The sequence below is a fragment of the Mus pahari genome, chromosome 17 (assembly GCF_900095145.1).
Source record: "Mus pahari chromosome 17, PAHARI_EIJ_v1.1, whole genome shotgun sequence".
NCBI classification, from domain to species: Eukaryota; Metazoa; Chordata; class Mammalia; order Rodentia; family Muridae; genus Mus; species Mus pahari.
The window spans coordinates 67,142,741-67,164,198 of record NC_034606.1 but is presented as its reverse complement, the minus strand read 5'-3'; the positions used below and the strand labels follow the sequence as shown (position 1 = coordinate 67,164,198).

At 41.6% G+C, this 21,458-nt stretch overlaps 1 protein-coding gene and 1 non-coding gene across 6 annotated transcripts in view; both read left to right on the top strand.

The window, feature by feature from the left end:
- Positions 1-8,238: 8,238 nt before the first annotated feature.
- On the top strand, positions 8,239-8,345 carry LOC115062478. The gene has a single exon (XR_003842430.1). It is a non-coding gene; the product is annotated as a U6 spliceosomal RNA (small nuclear RNA).
- Positions 8,346-10,160: 1,815 nt separating this feature from the next.
- Atf7 (activating transcription factor 7) overlaps positions 10,161-21,458 on the top strand; it is a 95,548-nt gene continuing 84,250 nt past the window's right edge. For 2 of the 5 annotated variants that reach the window (XM_021216599.2, XM_029547817.1), the window contains exon 1: positions 10,301-10,617. The gene's annotated coding sequence lies outside the window, so the exon portion shown is untranslated. The other 3 variants (XM_021216598.2, XM_029547815.1, XM_029547816.1) reach the window with 3 other exon arrangements.

Here is a 21,458-nt window from a genome sequence, read left to right as displayed (position 1 = left end):
CATTAGCAAAAATGGTGGATTGAGTCTATTACTGTGGAAATAATAAACAAAATTGTTGGGATTGGCTTTTAAATGAAAAGTATTACTTTTGGCGGGAGTCACATGTCATGGTACACATGTGGTGGCCATAGAGTTCTAGAGTTCTAGTTCAGATCATCAGGCTTGCTTGGCCAGAGCCTTTATCTGATAAGCAATCTCGATGGCCCTGAAGGATCAGCTTCTTCAGGGGCCTGGAAATTAAGCTGGATGTGGTGACTCATACCTGTAATTCCAGCACTCAGGAGACCTCCACAGGAAAACTGTTACATGTTCAGGCCAGCCTGGGCTACAGTGAATTCTTTTTTTTGGGGGGGGGGTTCGAGACATGTTTTTTCAGTATAGCCCTGGCTGTCCTGGAGCTCACTTTGTAGACCAGGCTGGCCTCGAACTCAGAAATCCGCCTGCCTCTGCCTCCCAAATGCTGGGATTAAAGGTGTGCGCCTGTTTTTTTTTTTTTTTTAAAGATTTATTTATTTTATTTACATGAGTACACTGTAGCTGTCTTCAGACACACCAGAGGAGGGCATCGGATCCCGTGACAGATGGCTGTGAGCCACCATGTGGTTGCTGGGAATTGAACTCAGGACCTGTGGAAGAGCAGTCTGTACCCTTAACCCTCCAGCCCTACAGTGAATTCTAAGCCAGCCTGGGCTAGAGTCGTGAGACTGTGTCTCAAAAATTAAAAACAAAACAAGCAATAAAGTGCAAAGTTTGAAATGTATCCAAAGGTTTGCGTCCATGAGTGTTTATTCAAGGAAGATGGCAGATCTTAGTAAGAACAGCGAGTCTTGAGGCATTTTAGTGTGTTCCTCCCATCTTCCCTCCTCCCCGAGTTCTGTGGGAACCGTGAAAACTAACACCCTGCAGCCAGCAGTGTGGCAACCATGAGAGGGAGAGAGCGGGCTCAAAGTTCCCTCAAAGTCAGGTTCACAGCAAGCTCATTCTTTGACATGTTTAGTAGCTTTCTGGAAGATTATACTTAGAGGCTTCAATGTTCCCTGCAAGGACCCTTGAAACAGTTTTTCATCAAACCAGCAGCTTCAGCTGCCACATTTCTATCTTTGGCTTAACATGTACTATGTTACTTACCTCCAACCTTGAAGCATTTGGCAAATGGTGGCAATGTAGACTCACCAGAAACATATACCTGATTTCCAACAACTATAGCAGTGCTGTATTATAGAGTGGGGCTGCCTGCTTCTTGCCATATGGATAGCAACAGAAATACACACTGGAACAGAGCAGAACCTGGCCCTGCTGGCAGAATCGCTCCAAAAGAATGCAAAGATCAGTAACCACGCCAGCTGCTGAAGTAACTCCTTCAGAGCCAACTCAGAATCATGCCAGTTCATGCCAACAGTCCTGCGCACCTACCCATCCACATACTGCATGCCAAGGAAAGAGAGTACACATGAAGTCTGAAAAAGAGAAGGCTATATTTATTTGATCTGACTTGCAGCTTGCAGAGAACAGATTTTTTTGTTTGGGGACTGTGGGGAACGGAGGAAGTTCTGAATAAACAGAGGTACACAGTATAGCCATGTCAAGGACCCCATAGCCTCAGACCAATTGTAAAATGGTAAAACCTCCCCCATCCCAGCTCAGAAGAATGGCAAAGCCTTCTGCTGGTCCATTTGCTTGTGTTGATAGTGTGTGCAGAAATGTCCTCCATTGATTTCTCCCCCCAGATATTTACCACCTGAAGAAAGCTCCCCTATAGAAATTGCTACTATTGAGATTAGCTAAACCTGCCCTCTTGATCTAGTTGTATGCCATAAGCCAGCTTCCTTGTTTAGCTGCGTGTGACAGTCTTCCTCCTTGTTCAGCTATATACAATAAAACTATTTCTCAGTTCAATTGTATAAATAAGCACCTAAGCTTCCTCATCAGCAAACCCAATCTACCAGATTCCATATTTTCTGAAGGTCTGTTTGTCTTTTCTTTATTCGCTTACTCAACTGGGGCCATGCTGGGCATGTCAGAAACATTTGTCTAAACAACAAGAGGTAACTGTTTAATGTGGCAGCATTCTGTGATAGTAGATAACAATTGGGACAAAAGATAAGGTAACTAACATGCACACAAGGAAAAGTTAGGAATTGTGGTATCTGTGTAGGGCTTTGGAGAGTCTTAAGGTATTCCTGGGAATCTAGAATGTACACATACATTAGGTATGTGAATACTCAGGACTGTGTGTAGTTAGGAAAGACCAGAGGGGTTCTTACTTTTACCATTGATTCAACTCCAGGCTCTACCCCAGCAGGAAGTGAAGGAGTATCATAAACGGCCTGGCTGGGGGTTGAATGCATGCCTCAGCAAACACTGAGTCCCTTGGCAAAGACTGAGAGATGTATTGGTTCTACGCATTTAGTAAAATCTTTATGAAATAAGTAGTGGACCAGCAAGCTTGCTGAGCAGAGATTTCAGTGGGCATAAACATGAAATAATATAGAATGCTTAAAGACATCTCTTGTAAAGAACATATGGACCTCACATAATAAAAAAAGAAAGTTAAAAACATTAGGCATGGTGGCATAGGACTTTAATCCCAACACTTGGAAGGTAGAGGCAGGAGGATCTCTGTCAGTTTGAGGCCAGTCTGGTCTACAGATCAAGTTCCAGTACAGCCAAGACTACACAGGGAGACCCCATCTCAAATAAACAAATACATTCATACATACATATGTACATACATAATACATACATATATACATACATACATAAAATGTTATCAAGTTTGTCTGACTTTACTAGAAAAGCACTATGGTTTGGACCTTCAATGTCTCTCAAAGGCTAGTGTAATAAATAAAGGTTCAATCTACAGAATGGAGCTATTTGGAAGGGGTAAAATTTGAGAGTGGAGTCTCTCTCTGTCTTATGCAAGATCCTCTTATATATTGTATGGATGCCTCACTTGTCAATTAAAAACCCTATGGCTTATGGCTTAGGCAGGAAATAGAGGTGGGACATCAGGAGGAAAAATAAATCCTGGAAGAGAAGGAGGCAGGGAGGGAGCCCTGAAAAGAAGTGAGGAAATAGATGCATAGACACATGATGCCCGAGTTCAGGTAACCAATCACATGGGAAAATGTACGCTAAAATAAATAAGTATCTTTAGTTATGATCTACTCAGAGTAGAGCCTAGCTCTATGGCCAAGGTGTTTGTAAATATAATTTGAGTCTGAGTCTTATTTCTGGAAGCATGGAGCTGGGAGGCAGATCAGGGACTTCCTGTTCTGCTCTTGGAAATCTCAGCCGTAAGGTAAATGAGTTGACTATGTCACAAGGTCATACTGTGATGTGCTATGTGCCTTGTAGAAGCCTACAAGCAATGGGTCTCCCTGAGGATTGAAACTTGAACGAGCAAGAAGATTCAACAAGTAAAGGTACTTGCCACCAAGCCTAACCGTCTGAGCTCAATTCCCAGAACCCACATGATATAGGGAGAGAACAGACTCCTGCAAATTGTCAGCTGACCAGTGTGGCACATGTGCCTCCTCCCAAATAAATTGAAAAAAAAAATAGAAAATCTAGTTTTGAAAAAATATAGTAACATGAAAATCAGAAGAAAAGTTCCCCAATAGGCATCAGTGGACAGAAGAAAGCAAGCTTTGGATGCCCAAAGGAGGCTAAACAGTTTGAGGATCAACAAGAAAAATTAGCAATCACGAGAAGAACGTCAGAGGTTTGTGGTGTCATCAAATGCCACAGATGGTGAAGAGAAAAGGGGGCAGGAAGAATATTTGAAGAAAGAGTTGCTGATAAAACACAAACTTTCACATTCAAGAAGTTCAACAAAGTTCAAGCGAGAAAACGTCAAAGATTCAGAGGTGCTGCATGTGCACCTTAAGCAAGACAGCATTGAAAAGCAAAGATAAAGACTCATGTTGGACTCTGAGGTAGTGTTGTGTGCCTTTAGTCCCAGCACTCTGGAGGCAGAAGAAGGCAGATCTTTGTAAGTTCAAGACTAACCCAGTCTATACACATGAATGCCTGTGATGTACCCATGGTATGCACATTCATAGTGGTGCACATATGTGTGTGTATGGGCGGGTGCTTGGATATGTGTTCCCATATGTGTGGAGGCCAGAGGTCAACCTCAGATGTCATTTCTCGGGTGCCTTCCATTTGTTTTTTGAGACAAGATCTCCTACTTGTCTCACCCAGTAGACAACACTGGTTAGCCATAAAGACCAAGGACTCTTCCAGTCTTTCCCTCTCTGGCACTGAGGACCTTAGATTCTTGCACTTGTAAGGCAAGCACTCCACCAACTGAGCCCAAAGACATTTTTAAATAAATGAGAACTAAAAGAACTTATTGCTAGCAAACTAACACACTGAAGCAGTGAAGATCTCCCAGAAGCTATGCAAAGCAAAGCTGCCAGAGTGCAAGTACAGTGAACCCCATGAGAATAGACCTCAAGGGAGATGTGCAGAAATGTGAACGCTCTTGGAAACAGCTCATCCTAAGCGGAGAGTTCCTCACCCTCTGGGTAAAATAAGAGCTGCACCACCAATGGAGTCAGTGAGGGCAGAAGTGTGTGAGTGTGCAAATAGGAGTGACCCGAAGAGTGCCCTCTCTTGACACCAGTCCTTCCCAGACATAAACGTAGGTATGATGGTCTTGAAGTGGCACAGCTTCTGATGGTACTTGTTGCCAGACCCTAGTCTATCAGCTTATTGTTCAAAATTCAGTTCTCAGGAGAAGAAGGTCATCCAGAAGGAGGTAAGACTTATTCAAGAGCTGACTTTTAGAAGAGATGGGTAAGCTGCTCCGTTCTTGGGCATTGAGGTACGACTCACTTATTATTCATTTTTGTTTTATCTTATGTGTAAGGGTGTTTTGCCATGTATGTCTGTGCACCACTTGAGTGCCTGGTGCCCACAGGAGAGGACATCGGATCTCCTGGGAGTGGCGTTACGGATGATTGTAAGCCACCATGTGTGGGCCAGGAATCAAGTCTAGGTCCTCTAGAAGAACAGGAAGGGCTCTTGTATTGCTGAAGCATTTCTCCAGCCCCAGGGGAACTATTTGTGGTAGCCTGAAATATGAGAGCAATTTAGATGCACAGAAGACATGAATGGATAAAGAAAACATGAACATAAATGACAGAGTTTTAGTCTGCCATAAAGAAGAATGTGATTTTCAGGAAAATGGGTAGAACTGGAGATCATCATGTTTAACAAAATACACCAGACTCAGAAAGAAAAGCTCGCATTCCTTTCGTTTGTAGGCTTTCATTCATGTGTGACCCGAGAGCAGGAGACTCGTTGCTGGAAGCAAGGGAACTGAAGGGAAGACACGGTAGAAACAAGAAAGGGTGATGGGGGGAGAAAGACCAATACCAAATATTTCCTGTCAGAGACAGAATATAGAATCAACATAGCTACACAGATAGACAAGTGACTTGAAAGTAGAAGGGAACCACTAGGAAAAACTAGCAAGAGGGAAGACAGGAAACAGTAATGATACTCAGGTACAAAGAAAATGCCACAGTGAAACCTGTTGTTTTGTATGCTAACTAAATAAAAATTAAATCTCCACCTTGGACACTTGCTGTCTACCTTAGGCCTCCACATGCATGTACACATGAGCACACACACATGTACATGCTATACCACGCACATTAAGTTAAAAAGAACCAACCTATCCTTCAAGGACATGTTCCCAACAACCTCATTACTCCAAATGGGCCTCATGTTCTGAAGTTTCTTCCCCTCCAACAGCACATTGAGCAATGAACCCCATCAGAAGAACAGTCTGTTGATAAAGTGGGAGCTCTCCTGGTCTAGTCACGTCCTACCTTCCAACACTGCTGCACGGAGACCATACTTCAACACACAAGCCAATGTGGAGATTGTCCACATTGAAAGTGTATGTTCATACAATTCAGATGAAACTCTGAACTGTAGGCTTATATTTTTTCAAAACCTAAATTACTAATGGTTCTTAAACCCTTCAACCTTCTTGATAGCCCATGGACCAAAGGTAGGGGAGGAAGATGGCTAATAGGACAAGGGGGACGTGGATCTGTTCAGCAGTAGTTTCTTGTGGCAATTCCAATCTCTGTTGTCTGCAGTCCACTCCACTAGCAAAACAACAAACAAAAATCAGCAGCAGCAGATCAATCCAGAAGAAAAAGCAAGACTCCAGCTATTGGCATGAGTCTCCTGAAGTAGCTAGAAGCAGCTGGAACACCACCAGAAGTTCTTTGGTGAGCTTTTCTTTACAGAGTCATGACAAGCAAAGATCAGCAAAGTAAGCAAGGTGAACCAATGCAACAGTGTTGCCAACTAAGACCAGCAAGGAGAAACAGTGTTGCCAACTAAGACCAGCAAGGCTAAACAGTGTTGCCAACTAAGACCAGCAAGGAGAACCAAAGCCAGAGTGTTATCTACTGTTGGGTTATACTTACATGCTTTCCAAACATGGTGTGTCCTCTTAAGTGTCCACTCCAACAAAACATCACATGCCCTTTCACCAGACAGCTTCCAGAAAAATACTGTGTGTCTGTTCTCAGCAAAAGATCCCCTCTCCCATTTGTCTGCTTCAGCAAAATATCCTTTCATAAAATAGCTTCCATTAAAAAACAAACAAACAAACAAACAAAAACCATAATTGAGTCTCCAAAAAAACCAGAAATTCCCACTTCACTGAACTTTGAGCTTTTGAATAGATCCATAAATGGGTCATCATTTGGAATGAGTATCTTTGTGAGAAGAATATTACTTTTTGAAGGTAAAGAAACAATGCTATAGTTTGGACATTAAGGTAGTTTAGAAACTTAGGATATCAAGGTAAGAGGACATACATTTGAAGGTCTACCTGGCAGACCAGTGTTTTTGATTGTCAAGGTCAGTTTGGGAGGCCACAACTTATTTCAGGATTCCTGGGTTCATCCTTTAGTGAAATTTCCTCAGGGTAAGAATGACTGCTATAAAGTCCCATGGTACTCTAGAGTCTAGTTCTAGAAAGATGGTGTCTTGGACGACTTGATCCCATCCACTGTCTATGTAGAGAATGGCGGTGTTTTCACCAGTGTTCCAGAGATAGAGACAGGAGGATCAGATATTCAAGGCTCTCCTCCTAGGCTACACAGTGAGTTTGGGGCCAGCCTGGGATACACAAGGCTCTGTCTCAAAAACAAAGAAAGAGAGCCAGTAAAATGGCTTGTTAGGTAGGGGTGCTTGCTGCCAAGTTCAGTGACTTCAGTTTGAGCCCCAAGACCTGCATGGTAGAAGGACAAGACTGACTAGATACCCTCTGTTGTCACATGTATGTAGTGTTATGCACTTCACATACCACATGTGTACACATGTGTGATGTGCACTCACACATGCATGTCACATACACTGATAATAAAACAAAGAGAAAGAACACTGATTGATTTGTATACTAACACTGGCAAAAAGACATGTGTGGGAGAGAAAGGAGGGGTTCTGTTTTAGACACAGTAAGTGTGAGATTCTCGGTGGACAACTTCATGGATTTTTATTTTTTTTATTTTTTGGTTTTTCGAGACAGGGTTTCTCTGTATAGCCCTGGCTGTCCTGGAACTCACTTTGTAGACCAGGCTGGCCTTGAACTCAGAGATCCGCCTGCCTCTGCCTCCCGGGTGCTGGGATTAAAGGCGTGTGCCACCACGCCCAGTTTTCATGGATTTCTTAAGTGGGCAGCTGGAGATGTCAGTCTGCAGTTCAAAGGAGAGTTATAGATTAATGACATAAAATCAGAGGGAAATGAACACACATAAAACATTTAGAATAGGACATGGAACATAGGATTCATATGTGTTGCTATCACATGTCTAAGTATGTCAGTATAACGTGTAAAATCCCTTCCCCTCCGATTCATGATGCCATCTCTGTTATGCACTATTTTCTTTACATAGTGAAGGATCAGTTTCTATCATACCATTCTCTCTTCTGAAGATTAGAAGAGAACAGCTTGGAAGCTAACAGAGCCTCATTTCTTAATTACAAGAATAATTGTATTTTTTAAATACTAGGAGCTGGAAAGATGGTCATCAGTTAAGAGCACTGACTGCTCTCCCAGCAGACCTGGGTTCTATTCCCAGCACCCACACAGGAGCTCACAACTCTGTAATTCCAATTCCAGAGACTCTGACACCCTCACAGAGACATACATGTAGGCATCAGTGCACATAAAAGAAAAAATAAAAAACAAACAGCTCTCATGTGTTCGATTCAGTAGCACATATACTAAAATTGGAATGATACCTAGAAGATTAGCAAGGCCCCTGAGCAAGGATGACATGAAAATTTGTGAAGTGTTCCATATTTAAAAATAAAGGCAAAGCAAAACAAAAAAAAACCTTCTTTATTTCACTTTTGCTATATAGGGAGAAATCACTTGGATTCTTCCACCATTGAGAGGATGCTAAGAGGCTAGGATCACAGACAGGACATTCAGAAAGCTGAATAACAAAAAAGCTGTGAAGGGGGCCAGGTCTGGTGAAGCATGCTTGTAATCCTAGCACTCTGGAAAGAGGAAAAGCATGAAGCTTTTATTCACAGTAAAACACACACAAAAAGTACCGTCTTAACCACATAATTTGTGTGTGTTCATGTGTATCACAGACTGGTCTCAAACTCACAGAGACCTACCTGCCTCTTCTTCATGATAAGTTTTTCAAATGTAGCTCTTATATTTGATGTTCTCCTGAAAAATCTCAAGGCTGTCTCTTAATAATTCAACTCCTCAGGCTAAAGAGATGGCTCAGCAGTTAAGAGGACTGACCATTCTTCCAGAAGAGCTTGCTTCTAATCCCAGCACCCACACTGCAGGTCTTAACCATTTGTAACTCCAGTTTCAGGGGACCTGGTGCTCTTTTCTTGCCTCCACAGGTAGGCATCTGGTATGTAGATGGTATACATTCAGGCCACAAGTGGCTCATCCTTAATACAATTACTTAGGTGGAGGCTGACACAGGAAAAATGAGTTACAGGACAGCTTGGCTACATAGTTAAGCCCTGCCTCATTCATAAATAAATAAATAAATAAATAACTTTCTTAAGAGGACTTCTCTCAATACTAGCAATAATGTTTTTCCCCTCTTGTAGTTGCTTTCAGCCTCACTACCCTGAAGAGCTCTTCACTTTTTGAAGTAAGTATAATTATTGACTTATGACCTATCTCTCTCTCTCAACCGTAAAATAAAAATTCTGTCAGAGAAATTTTCCACATGGCCAGGACAGTGTTGCATGTGCTTTTGTTTTTGACGTAGTATGTGCTGTTGGTATTTCAGTAAAATACTTGCTGGGTAACAAATACAGATTTTTTTAAAAAATCACTGTGCTGTGCAGACTCCAACCTAAGGCTTCCCACTGAGCTACACTAACAGTCCTACTTTCTGTGTGTATGTGTGTGTGTGTTGTTCATAGGTGTGGAGGGTTGTCCAAGAGATCAGATGACAACTTCAGGTTTGGTTCCTCAGAGCTATCCCCCTTACTTTTATTGTTTGTCTAACGCAGGATTTCCAACTGGCCCAGAAGGCTAGACTGTCACCCACTGTCATTTTTTGGGGTGGGGAATATCGAGACAGGGATTCTCTGTGTAGACCAGGCTGGCCTCGAACTCACAGAGATCCGCCTGCCTCTATGTGCCGATTAGAGGTGGGCGCCGCCGCGGTGCAGCTGGAGTGGACCGTACTTCCTCACACCACCACCCTAGCTCACACAGCACACACCGGGCAGGGGCTTCGGGCCAGTGAGGTGCTGTCAAGTGTAAAGAAGAAAGTACAGGCAGTCACCTGTTCGGATTGACTCTTGGTTAACTTGCTTCACACAACTAATCACCAGCTTGGTGACTGAAGTCCCTCTCTTGGATCTGCGCCCTTCCTTCCCCTTTAACCGAGGGCTGCCTGAAACACTCCCAGTCCCTCCCTGCCGTGGCTTCACCTTCGGACCTCCACAACTACAGACAGATCCGCAGCGTAGACGCCAGGGCCGCTTTCCCCGCGCTGCCCACACTTTGCAGCCGAACACGTGTGAGTCGTGTGTACAGCGCTCGCTCAACCTTCCACTCACGCCACGCTCACAGCAAGCCCCGCCCCTAGGCCCCGGTCCAACTCAACCCCACGAGTCGCGCCCTCGCCCCCACTTCTCGCGAGAAGTGAACACGCCTGGCCGGACGGGAGGAAAGTATCTGCTCCGCTGAGGGGGGAAAGGAGGAGCAGGAGACAGATTGTGGGACCGAGCGCGGGCGGGCGGGAGGCGCCGGAGCTACCAGCGGGTGAGTCCTGTTAACATGAGCTAGTCCGTGGCCTGACAGGAGTCTCTCCTTCTACTCTGGCCAGTCCCAGCGTCCCGGGCCGGGGTCTCCCCTCCCAGTCTGTTGGACGGGGGCGCCGAGGCGGTGGCCAGGCCTGTCTGAGGAAGAGGGTGGGGCGTAGGCTAAAGACAACCAATAGGAGAGAAGGAAGCCACAATTGGCGGCCATGAGCGCTAATGGGAGATCGCCTTTACCTTGCGGAGTGCCGCCCTCTTCTCTTCTCCCGCCTCCTTCCTTTTGGAGGAAGGCGGGGCCAGAGGACTGAAGTGTGGGGAGAACTTGGGGTAAGTAGCCCCGGGGGGCACAGGGCGTGGCGAGGAAAGGGGGGTTGAATCCTGAGGGAAGCGAAGTCTAGTGGAAGTCTAATGGAGGGATCTTGGAGTAGAAGAGAGAGGAGGACTGCTAAACTAGGTTGAAGACTCAAAAGATTTCCCAAAAAGTGGGTTTAGGGCTTGGCACTGCAGAAGGCAGAGGTAAATAGGCAGGAGGTAGGTTTGGGTGACGAGAGCCTGGCTCAGGTGAAAAGCACGCGTTGTGTGGTCGAAGTGAAGCACTGGGAAACGGGGGTCCTGGCGTTTCGATTGAATTCATAAGAACCAGCGAGAGACACGGTGTCAGAAAGTATGGATCTGGACAGATTAAGTGGATGAGTTTAGGAGGACATGTGAGTGGGTTGGGTTGCTGGAAGGCATCGCTTCGGTGATAGTATGGAAATCCAGAGGGTAAGGGGGATATTTGGAGAAGAGACAGCGACTGACATACATTCTGGGTCTTTCTTCAGTCGGGAGACCGCCAGGATATTGCTTAGTGTTTTTTGGTGGATATGGCACCCAGACTGGTGACCAGCCAGCCAAAATGCTGGCCCAGGGGTTGAGAAGAGGAAAAGTAGGGCGCTGCTCTGATTGTCATTTTTCCAGTATTCCACTTTCCAAGTTTCATTTCTTTCAGAACACAGGGATGTGGGCCTGGGACTTTGCAGTCCAAGTTGGAGACCCGTTGGGACTTCTATGTTGCTCTGAAATGCTTATTATGTGCACTCACTGGGATGTTTACTACCCAGGGCACCTCCTACCCAGATTCCCGTGTTATTACTTTCCTAACTTTGTTTTCTGCTTAGCAGAGGGTGTTTTAATATCTCTCAGGGTTCATATGAAATATAGGTTTGTGGAGATGTGCAGGGTTTTTTTTTTTTTCAGCAAACTCATTTGTTTCCTATGTTTAACATTTTTCAGCAGGATAATTTCTGAAGAAACTATAGATACGCTAAACACTAACAAATAAATTTTGTTTCCTTAAATGTGAATTTTCCCTTTTGTTCATTAAGAGTTATTTAATGGATAATTGAACTTAATCTTAATTATCTTGCATATTTTCTTATTTATTAATTGGGGCAGTGTCTCATATAGCCCAAGTACACCTCAGACTGAGATAACTGAGGATGACCATGATCCTCCATCCACCTCCCACGTGCTGGGATAATAGGTGTGTACCACCACATTCAGTTTATGCACTGACCCACTGAGCTTTTTCCCCAGTCCCCTTTTTTATATTTTAAGTGGTGTGAATGAAATAGACTCAGTTCAGGAAATTGAACATTTTCTCATGTTTTCTTTGTATCCAGACTTACAAACTAAAGAGCTATCATAGTATTTTAGGACAAGGGGACAAGGGTTGAGGAACTCAAACACAATTTGTTTTTAAGCATGGGGGATGTAAAGTAAGTGGAAGGTATTGCGAAACTTAACATGACTGTAAGAAAAGAAGCTAAAGAAAAGGTTGGCAGCCATATGAAGTAGTCTTACCAGTTTGTTCTTAATTCTGTACAGAAAAGGGACAGAACATTGCTCTTTGTTTAGTAGTTGTATATCACTTAATAGTGAGTTAGACTCAAACAGCTAATTAATAACTTTCTTTGCATAGATTATATTCCTTCTACTGCCCCCCCCTTTGGCATTTGTGCATGCATAAGTGTGTGAGTGTGTGTGTTGTAGGGATTTATAGTGGTACTCAAGTTAGAGCTTTCAGCCGGGCTTGTGCATGCCAGGCAAGTATTCGACCACTGAGTTATAACCCTGCCTCTTTTATTTTTGAAAATCTAAGTACTACTAATGAAGAAAATGCAGATCATGTGGTTTTTGTATTAACCTTTGTTTTTCAGCAACCAGTTGAGGTGTTTTCCCTTGGCTAGAAATTGTCCCTATATAAACACTGAGACTGATCAATTACCAAATCTTTACTATTAGCTACTGAATTGGGTTTCGACTGGGAGCATTTGCTACTGAACATTCAGAAGAATTTTTAGTTTTCTAGTCTTATCCTCCCCCATCAAAAAAAAAAAAAAATCAGTAAGAGAACAAAGTCCCTTGTTTTGATCTTCCAATCTAAAACTTGTGATAGCTTTAACTTGAACATTCATAAGTACAATGCTTGTTTTTCCTCCCGTGGGCAGTATTCCCACCTGACAAAAAGATGGACATTGAGGTCTAGATATGTAGCTGAGTAGAAAGAATGCTTGCTTAGCATGCATGAACCCTGTTATGGCATAAAACTGGACATGATGGTGCACACCTGTAATCTCAGCACTGGAGAAGTAGAGGCAGGGACCAAGACCATTCTTGTCTGCAAGGGCAGCATGAGTCCAGCTTAGGCAGCATGGGACTGTGTCTCAAAGAGAAACAAGAACAAAAACAATCCATTGGAAAGTTTGTTAGCTGATAGTAAATTTGTTAAAAGTTTTCACTTAGATTTAATGTCACACTAGTCAGCAACATTGAGGGTTACTTACAAGGGCTAGAATGTTGTTACTGTATCTTGTCCTTTTTTCCTTTCCTAACTTTTAACCACATCAGAGTTATTTTTTCAGTCAGTTCTTACACAGATCTACCTGGCTGCTCTGTCTGAGGGCAGCTGCTCTGAAGCTCTTGGAAGATTGTTTTCTTCATGTTAAGACCAAGTTTTGCTAGGCTGTAGTGGGAAGAGGCTGTGTTGCCACCATCTTCTACCCAGACCTGATAAGGAGGTGTTTTTTCCTTACAAGGAAATTTTAGGCAGGGCAAGTAGCACTGTCTTTTGAGTGGAATATAATTTTCCCTGCTCCTTGATGGTGGACATGAAAGTGCATATTTTGTTTCTTTGAGAAAAACAAATGAGGCATTTGTTAAAAAGAAAAATGTTTAATTACTTTTTTAAATGTCAACTTTTTTGACGGTTTTTTTTTGAAAATGTTTTAGAGTTCATGAAAAAAGTCTTACTCTAACTTTAAAAACATGTCAAAGATTGGCTGGCAAGATGGCTCAGAGAGTAAAGTGCTTGCTGCCTAACCATGCAAGTCTGATGGCCTGAGTTCAATTCTCAAACCTAAACTTAAGATAAGGCAGAAAGAGAAAACTGACTCCACATAGTTGTCCTCTGACATCTGTGTGTGTGCTGTGTTACTTGTGCCACAGCACATGCACACACAATACACATGGATACACAATAATAAATACATATAAAATGTCCAAACAACAATTTTTTTATTTTTATTTTTTTAATTTAATTTTATTTGCATTGGTTTTCCACTTCCAAGTATGTCTGTGTGAGGGTGTCATATCCTCTGGAACTGGAATTATAGACAGTTGTGAATTGCCATGTGGGTGCTGGGATTTGAACCTGGGTCCTTTGGAACAGCAGCCAGTTTTCTTAACTACTAAGCCATCTCTCCAGCCCCCAATTTATTTTCATTTTTAATAATTTTTTAATTTTTTATTATTTTTACTCCCTGTGCATTGGTGTTTTGCCTGCATGTATGTTTGTTTGTTTGCTTGTTTGTTTGTTTTGTGAGACAGGGTTTCTCTGTGTAGCCCTGGCTGTCCTGGAACTCACTTTGTAGACCAGGCTGGCCTCGAACTCAGAAATCCACCTGCCTCTGCTTCCCGAGTACTGGGATGCATGTATGTTCGTATGAGGGTACCAGATCCTTTGGAACTAGAGTTTCAGACAGTTGTGAACTGCCATGTGGGTGCTGGGAACTGAACTTAAGTCATTTGGAAGCACAGACAGTATTCTTACCTGCTGAGACATCTCTCCAGCCCTGAAGCAACCATTTCTAAGCTTCTCTGGTTTGTCTTTCTCCTTAATAGACTTGTTAGATAATAATTGTATTCATATGTGAAAACATATCGTTTTAGAAATCCTTAACAGATGATCTCTTTAGGTTTTTTTGTGTGTATTTGGTGGAGCATGTGTGTACATGGTAGGGATGTGTGCACAAAGGCCAGAAGAGGGCACTGGGTGTCTGTTCTATTAGGCTTTCCTCTTTATTCCTTAGAATGGGTCTCTCACTGAGCCTGGAGAGCACCAATAAGTTAGCTAAGCTGAGTGGCCAGTGAGCTCCAGGAATCTGACTGCTTTTTCAGTGCTGGCATTCTAGAGGCATGCCTCCACAAACAGGCCTTTTAAATAGGTGCTGATCACCTGAACTCAGATCTTAATGCTTGCCTGGAAGGGACTTCATCAGCTGAGCCGTCTCCTCAGCTCTGTACCTTTTCTTTCTTTCTTTTTAATGGTTTGGCCTTAATACATTTTATTGGGGTGGGAATGGAAGAGGTATGTGCATATACATATCATGGCATGTGTGTGGAGACAAGAGGACAGCTTTGAGGAATGTGCTCTCATTCTACCTTTACATGAGTTCTGGGGATTAAACTCAGGTCATCAGGTCTAAGCAGCAAGTGTTTGCATCAGCTGTCCCATTCTTTGGTCCTTTGGGCTTTTCATTTGTTCATTTGTTGATTTTCTTGAGAAAAGGTCTTGTAAAGCCTAGGATAGCCTCAAATACACTATTTAGCTAAAGATGACCTCAAGATTACTGTTATTTTGTTTGTTGGGGCAGGATCTCTCAACATAACCCTGGCAGTCCTGGAATTTAGTATGCAGACCAAGCTGGTCTCGAACACTCAGAGATCTGACTGCTTTCTGAATGCTGGAATTAATGGTGTGAACCATTACACCAGACCCAAAGATGAGCTCAAACTTCTCCATGCCCAATTTATATAGTACTGGGGCTTTACTCATATAGCTAAGCACTGCATCAACTGAACTACAACTCCATTCTTAGTCTGAGGTGTAGTTGATTTCCTTTCTTTTCCAGTATTGGGAATTGAACCTAGGACCTCATGTATTAGGCAAGTGCAAGCATTTTACCACTGAGCTTATATATATATGTGTGTGTATATATATATATATATATATATATATATATATATGTGTGTGTGTGTGTGTGTGTGTGTATATATATATATATATATATATATATATATATATATGACCTCTTGTAGTTGATTTTTTTAAAAAAATATATTCACTTTACATCTTTTGTTGTTTGTTTGTTTTTCGAGACAGGGTTTCTCTGTATAGCCCTGGCTGTCCTGGAACTCACTCTGTAGACCAGGCTGGCCTCAAACTCAGAAATCCGCCTGCCTCTGCCTCCCAAGAGCTGAGATTAAAGGCCTGTGTCACTACTACCCTGCTCACTTTACATCTTGATTGCTACCTCCAACCTTCACAAATCCCTCTCCCTTTTAGTTTCTCTCCTTCTCCTTAGAGAAGGGGAAGCCCTCCATGGGTGCAACCCCACCCTGGGATATCCAGTCATGGCCTGTCTAAGCACATCCTCTTCCTCTGAAGCTCAGTTAGGTAGTCCAGTTAGGGGAAGGAGATCCAGTGGCAGACAACTGATTCAGAGACAACCTCTGCTCCAGTTGTTTGGGAACCCACATGAAGATCAAGCTGCACATCTGCTACAAAAAAAATTATAAAAGAAAACTTTACATTTTTTTGTAGGTATCAGCTGGTTATGACTTTTTAAATAGCTAGATAACATATTTTAGCTTTTTGATCATTCTTATATATTTAAATTATTGATAAATTTGATAAACACGATAACTGTATTTTCATTTTAGGCCACTGGTAAGTGTATAAGGATAGAGCTGTGTTAGGTCATCTGACCTACCCTTCTTCTTTTCCACGTCCTTCTCTTCCCTTCTTTCCTGTTTTCTCCTCTTCTTTCTCACTCTCTCAGTCTCTTTCTGATGGGGGTTGAATCTAGAGCCTCCTACATGGTAGCTAGTGAGTTATTTCCCCAGCCCATAACCTTTAAAATATTAGGAAGTATCTTGTTGAAATTCAATTATGTTCTGTCTCAGACATCCCTGAAGTCCTAAGCTAGTGACCATTGGATGGAAGAGGACAATGAGGCTGGTCTTGAACTCACATCTGTTTGCTTCCACCTCTAGTGCTGGGACTAAATGTATGTGCCACCACTGCCTGGCTGCCAACTCATAATCTTACAGGCAGATGTACCATCACTTCTGGTTTTAACTATCTTGTATTAATATCTTTCTTTTTTCATTTTCTTTCTTTTCTTTTTGTCACACACACACACACACACGTATGTATATATACATACATACACACACATATATAGTATAAGGTCACCATCTTATACTCATGCTTATGGATCACTGTATGACTTGCCAATTAGATCATAAATGATCTATTTAATTTATTTCAGACTCTTCCTGGGAAATAGTATCTGTTCCATCAGTGTACAGTTTTTTTATTCTACCTCCATTTTCTCAGTTGCTTTTTGATTGTGTAATGACTGAAAGTGTTAATTATAGTAGTTTTTTAAATCACCCCCAACTGCCTTATAATGTAACTCTTGGGGCAAAAATTTCTTCCCCAGATATTTTAAGTTAGAAATCAGAAGATTAAAACTCTTGTCTATGGACCAATTAGTTATCTGCAGCTTCCCTGTAATGTTAACATTTCCAGTTTTGACCTCATGTCATATTTTGTTTGGAATATAAATTGACACCACTATGTATACAAACATATAATTTCCATTTACATTTAAAGTTTCAAGGTGTGGTAGTCTATATTCTAGAGGAAAAATGGTGCTACATACCAGATAGAGCATCAGAGGATATCTAGGGAATAAAGTCTTTATATTGGCAGCCAGCAACTTTTCTGCATGTTAATTTTAGACTTGACAGTTGAATTTATGTTTGTGCAACTTTAGTTGGTGAGTACATCTTTAAAGTACCTTCCTCTTTTGGGGTTTTAATTTTCACTTTCATTATTTAAAGTTACAAGTTGTACTGGGGATGTAGCTCAGTTGGTAGAGTGTTTACCTAATATGCAGGAATTCCTGAGTTAAATTTCCCACACCTCAAAAACTGAGTACAGTGATACATGGCAGGAAGATATCAAGTTCCAGGTGCATAAAACCTTGTCTTGAAAAAGTATTCTTACTTGTTCATCATTCTGATACAGTTAGTTTGGGATTCTCTTGGAAAACATGGTAGTATTGATCATCCCTAAGGTCTTTTCTAGTCCAAATATACATATATAGAAGCTCAGATCAAAGAACAGTTAAAGAATCAGGAAGAAAAATAGACTGTAAAGAAAATAAATTGACATGTTTTTGCTGACCCATTGGAAGTGGTTTAAAAGGGAGGCAGGGACATAAATAATAAGGAGTAATCATGTCGAGCAAATACAACAGCAGAGATTTTTCATTGGATCACTATGTGTCTTAAAAATACTTCATCATGACAGTTCCTCTTCAATATTCCCCTGGTAGACACTTTTATTTGGTAGTTTTATTTTCCTGTTAAATCATAGTATTTTGTTTCCTTTTCTTACTTGTCTTTTTATTTACAAACTTGTTTTTCTTTTGTGTATATATATATATATATATATATATATATATATATATATATATATAACCTGTATATGATGAAGCAAAATTCAGTTTAGTTTTGAAAGTAAACATTTGCTATCTAGCTCCCTTGGAGAGGGATTTGATGGGTGTTACAAACTCCTGAAGGTTGCATGGGGCTGGGTTTGTACCTCAGTTGGTGGAATACATGTATGAAACCCTGAGGTTCCATCCTCAACACTACATAAACTGGGTGTAGTCCCACACATGCCTGTAATCAATGAATGTAGGAGGTATAGGAGGAGATCGAGGTCATCCTTGGAGAGTCCATCCTGGGCTAAATGAGACCCTGTGTCCAAACAAAACAGAATTGCTATATAAGAAGGTAAACATTTTATTCTTGTAACTTTGTAGTCTGATGTTTAGGAAAGCTCCCTAACTAAACCCAAGGTTAGTTTACTAGCCTTTGAAATGTTGTGTTTAGAACAAAACTCATTACAAATTTACAAATCTGTTGCTTTTTCTCATCCTTTGCCAACTTCAATCCTAAATGTTCCCATATATTTGAAAACAGGCTTTGCAGAAGTTTTTTCTCTTCAGTATTGCCATTCTTCCTAAGAAGTGCTGTTCTTGTTTTGTTTTGTTTTGTTTGAGACAGGGTTTCTCTGTGTAGCCCTGGCTGTCCTGGAACTCACTCTGTAGACCAGGCTGTCCTCAAACTCAGAAATCCACTTGCCTCTGCTACCCAAGTGCTGGGATTAAAGGCGTGTGCCACCACTGCCCAGCAAGAAGTGCTATTCTAAGGAAGTCTTAACATAAGCCAAGATTTAACTTAAAAGTTGGTTGTTGGGCTTGTGGTTTGGGCCTCTGTGGCAACACTCTCTTCCATAGTCTCCTTGAAAAACCTAACTTGCCTTTGAGTTGAATTGCTCACTATGTTGTCCTATGGGTGTAGTGTTTCTTTCTGAGCTAAACAAGTAAACTTTATGCACTAGGCTGGTCAGATTTTATTCATAACATGATATAGTAGAAACAATGCAGTTTTTCAGATTAAATAAAATAGGGAAAGACTGGGAATATATCTTAGTAGTTAAACCCCATTGCTTGGCATATTGAAGGCCCTAAGTTCAGTCTCTAGCACCAAAAAACTACCACCACCACCACCCTAAGCCGCCTTTCAAAGAAATTGTATGTGCATGATCTATGGGTGTGTAAACATCAGCTGTCCCCTCTATAGCTGTCTGCCTTATTGCTTCAGTCAGAGTCTCTCTGTAGTAGGCTCTTACCAGCAAGCCCTAGCTGTCTCTGTCTCTTCCTTTTCCCAGCCTAGGCATGTCTCCTCACCACTCCCTTTGAACAGGGGTTGTAGGCTCATGGCCATACCCAGCTTTTTACCTAGGTGCTGGAGGTGACCAAATTCAGGTCCTCGTGCTTATGTGGTTAACTATTGTATCTGTGGAAGCATCTCCTTAGCTGAAGAACCATTCTTTTTTGGAATAAGAATATGCTTGACTATAATAAAATCAAGCTTTGTTGAATAAAATATAGGTTTGCTAAAAAATGGTTTACGTTGAAACCAAATTTCCTGCCAATATTATTTATTAAACCATTACATTGGTTTTACTTTAATATATTTCTGATTCTAGCATAGATCTGATCAAACCATTTTTAATGAACATACGTTTATTTTATTTTATTTTTTAATTTATTATATGTGAGTACACTGTAGCTGCCTTCAGACACTCCAGAAGAGGGCATCAAATTTCATTACGGATGGTTGTGAACCACCATGTGGTTGCTGGGATTTGAACTCAGGACCTTTGGAAGAGCAGTCGGTGCTCTTAACCGCTGAACCATCTCACCAGCCCATGAACATACTTTTAAAAGTTTTGCTCAAGTAATAGTAGTTTGTGTGTATTTAATTTGTGTGAAACTGGAACACGCCAGTCAGTGAGTATTGGAATACACTAGATGGATCCTGTGTATCAAATGAGTAGACTTAGAGAATATTAATAGATCATTTTCTCTGGAACTTCTGATCTTCCCCAAAATTATTGTTGTGCAGTATTTTGGGTGTTTTTCTACCCAGAACAAAACTTTTACTGAGGTATTAAAGTCCAGTCCTGCATAATGGCTTAGGCCTGTAATTTTAGTACTCAGGAAGCAGACAGAAAGATGCCTGTGGTTTCTGAGGTAGCCTGGTCTAGATATGTACTGAGTGCAAAACCAGCCTGTGCTACAGAATGGAATCTTGTCTAAAAATCAAACAAAACAGAAACAACAATACCACCACCACTACAAAACAACAACAACAACAGCAAAACAAAAAACAAGGGTCAGCAATCCAGAGCATTGACTATACTTCTAGAAGACCCGGGTTTGATTCCTGGCACTCACATGGCAGCTCAAAATAGTCTGTAACCCTAGTTCCAGGAGATCTGATGCCCTCTTTTAGCCTCTGTTGACACTAGGCACACATGTGGTATATGGACATATATGTAAAAAACTCACCCACATGGGGTTAAAGAGGTGGCTCATCAGTTAAAAGCACTTGGTCTTGCAGAAGACCTGGATTTGACTTCAAATCCCATATGGTAGCTCACAACCAAATGTAACTCAAGTTTCAGGGGACCCAATGGGTCCCTCTGGACACTAGGAATGCATACATTCTGTACATACATACATATACATACATACATCATACATATATGCAAAACACTCATACACATAAATAAATCAAAATTTAAAAAACCCATATACATAAAAATAAAAATCCCTATAAAACAAACACCCCCCCCAAACAAAAACATCCTTATTTTATTTTATTTTTTGTTAAAGATTTATTTATTTATTATATGTAAGTATACTGTAGCTGTCTTCAGACACTCCAGAAGAGGGCGTCAGATCTTATTATGGATGGTTATGAGCCACCATGTGGTTGCTGGGATTTGAACTCCAGACCTTCGGAAGAGCAGTCAGGTACTCTTACCCACTGAGCCATCTCACCAGCCCAACATCCTTATTTTAAATTGGTCCTTAAAGATCAGTGTTTTGAACCTGACACAGTAGTCTATACCTATAATCCCAGCTACTTAGGAAGCTGATGCTTCAAGAGGAATGCAAGTTCAGGACTAGTCTGTGACATATAACAAATCCTTGTATAAACAGAGAGTGGAGGAGGCATCAGGAATGCAGCTCAGCGGGGTGTGGTGGTGCACACCTTTAATCCCAGAATTCGGGAGGCAGAGGCAGGCGGATTTCTGAGTTCGAGGCCAGCTTGGTCTACAAAGTAAGTTCCAGGACAGCCAGGGCTACACAGAGAAACCCTGTCTCAAAAAAACAAGAAAAGAAAAGAAAAGAAAAGAAAAGAAAAGAAAAGAAAAGAAAAGAAAAGAAAAGAAAAGAAAAGAAAAGAAAAGA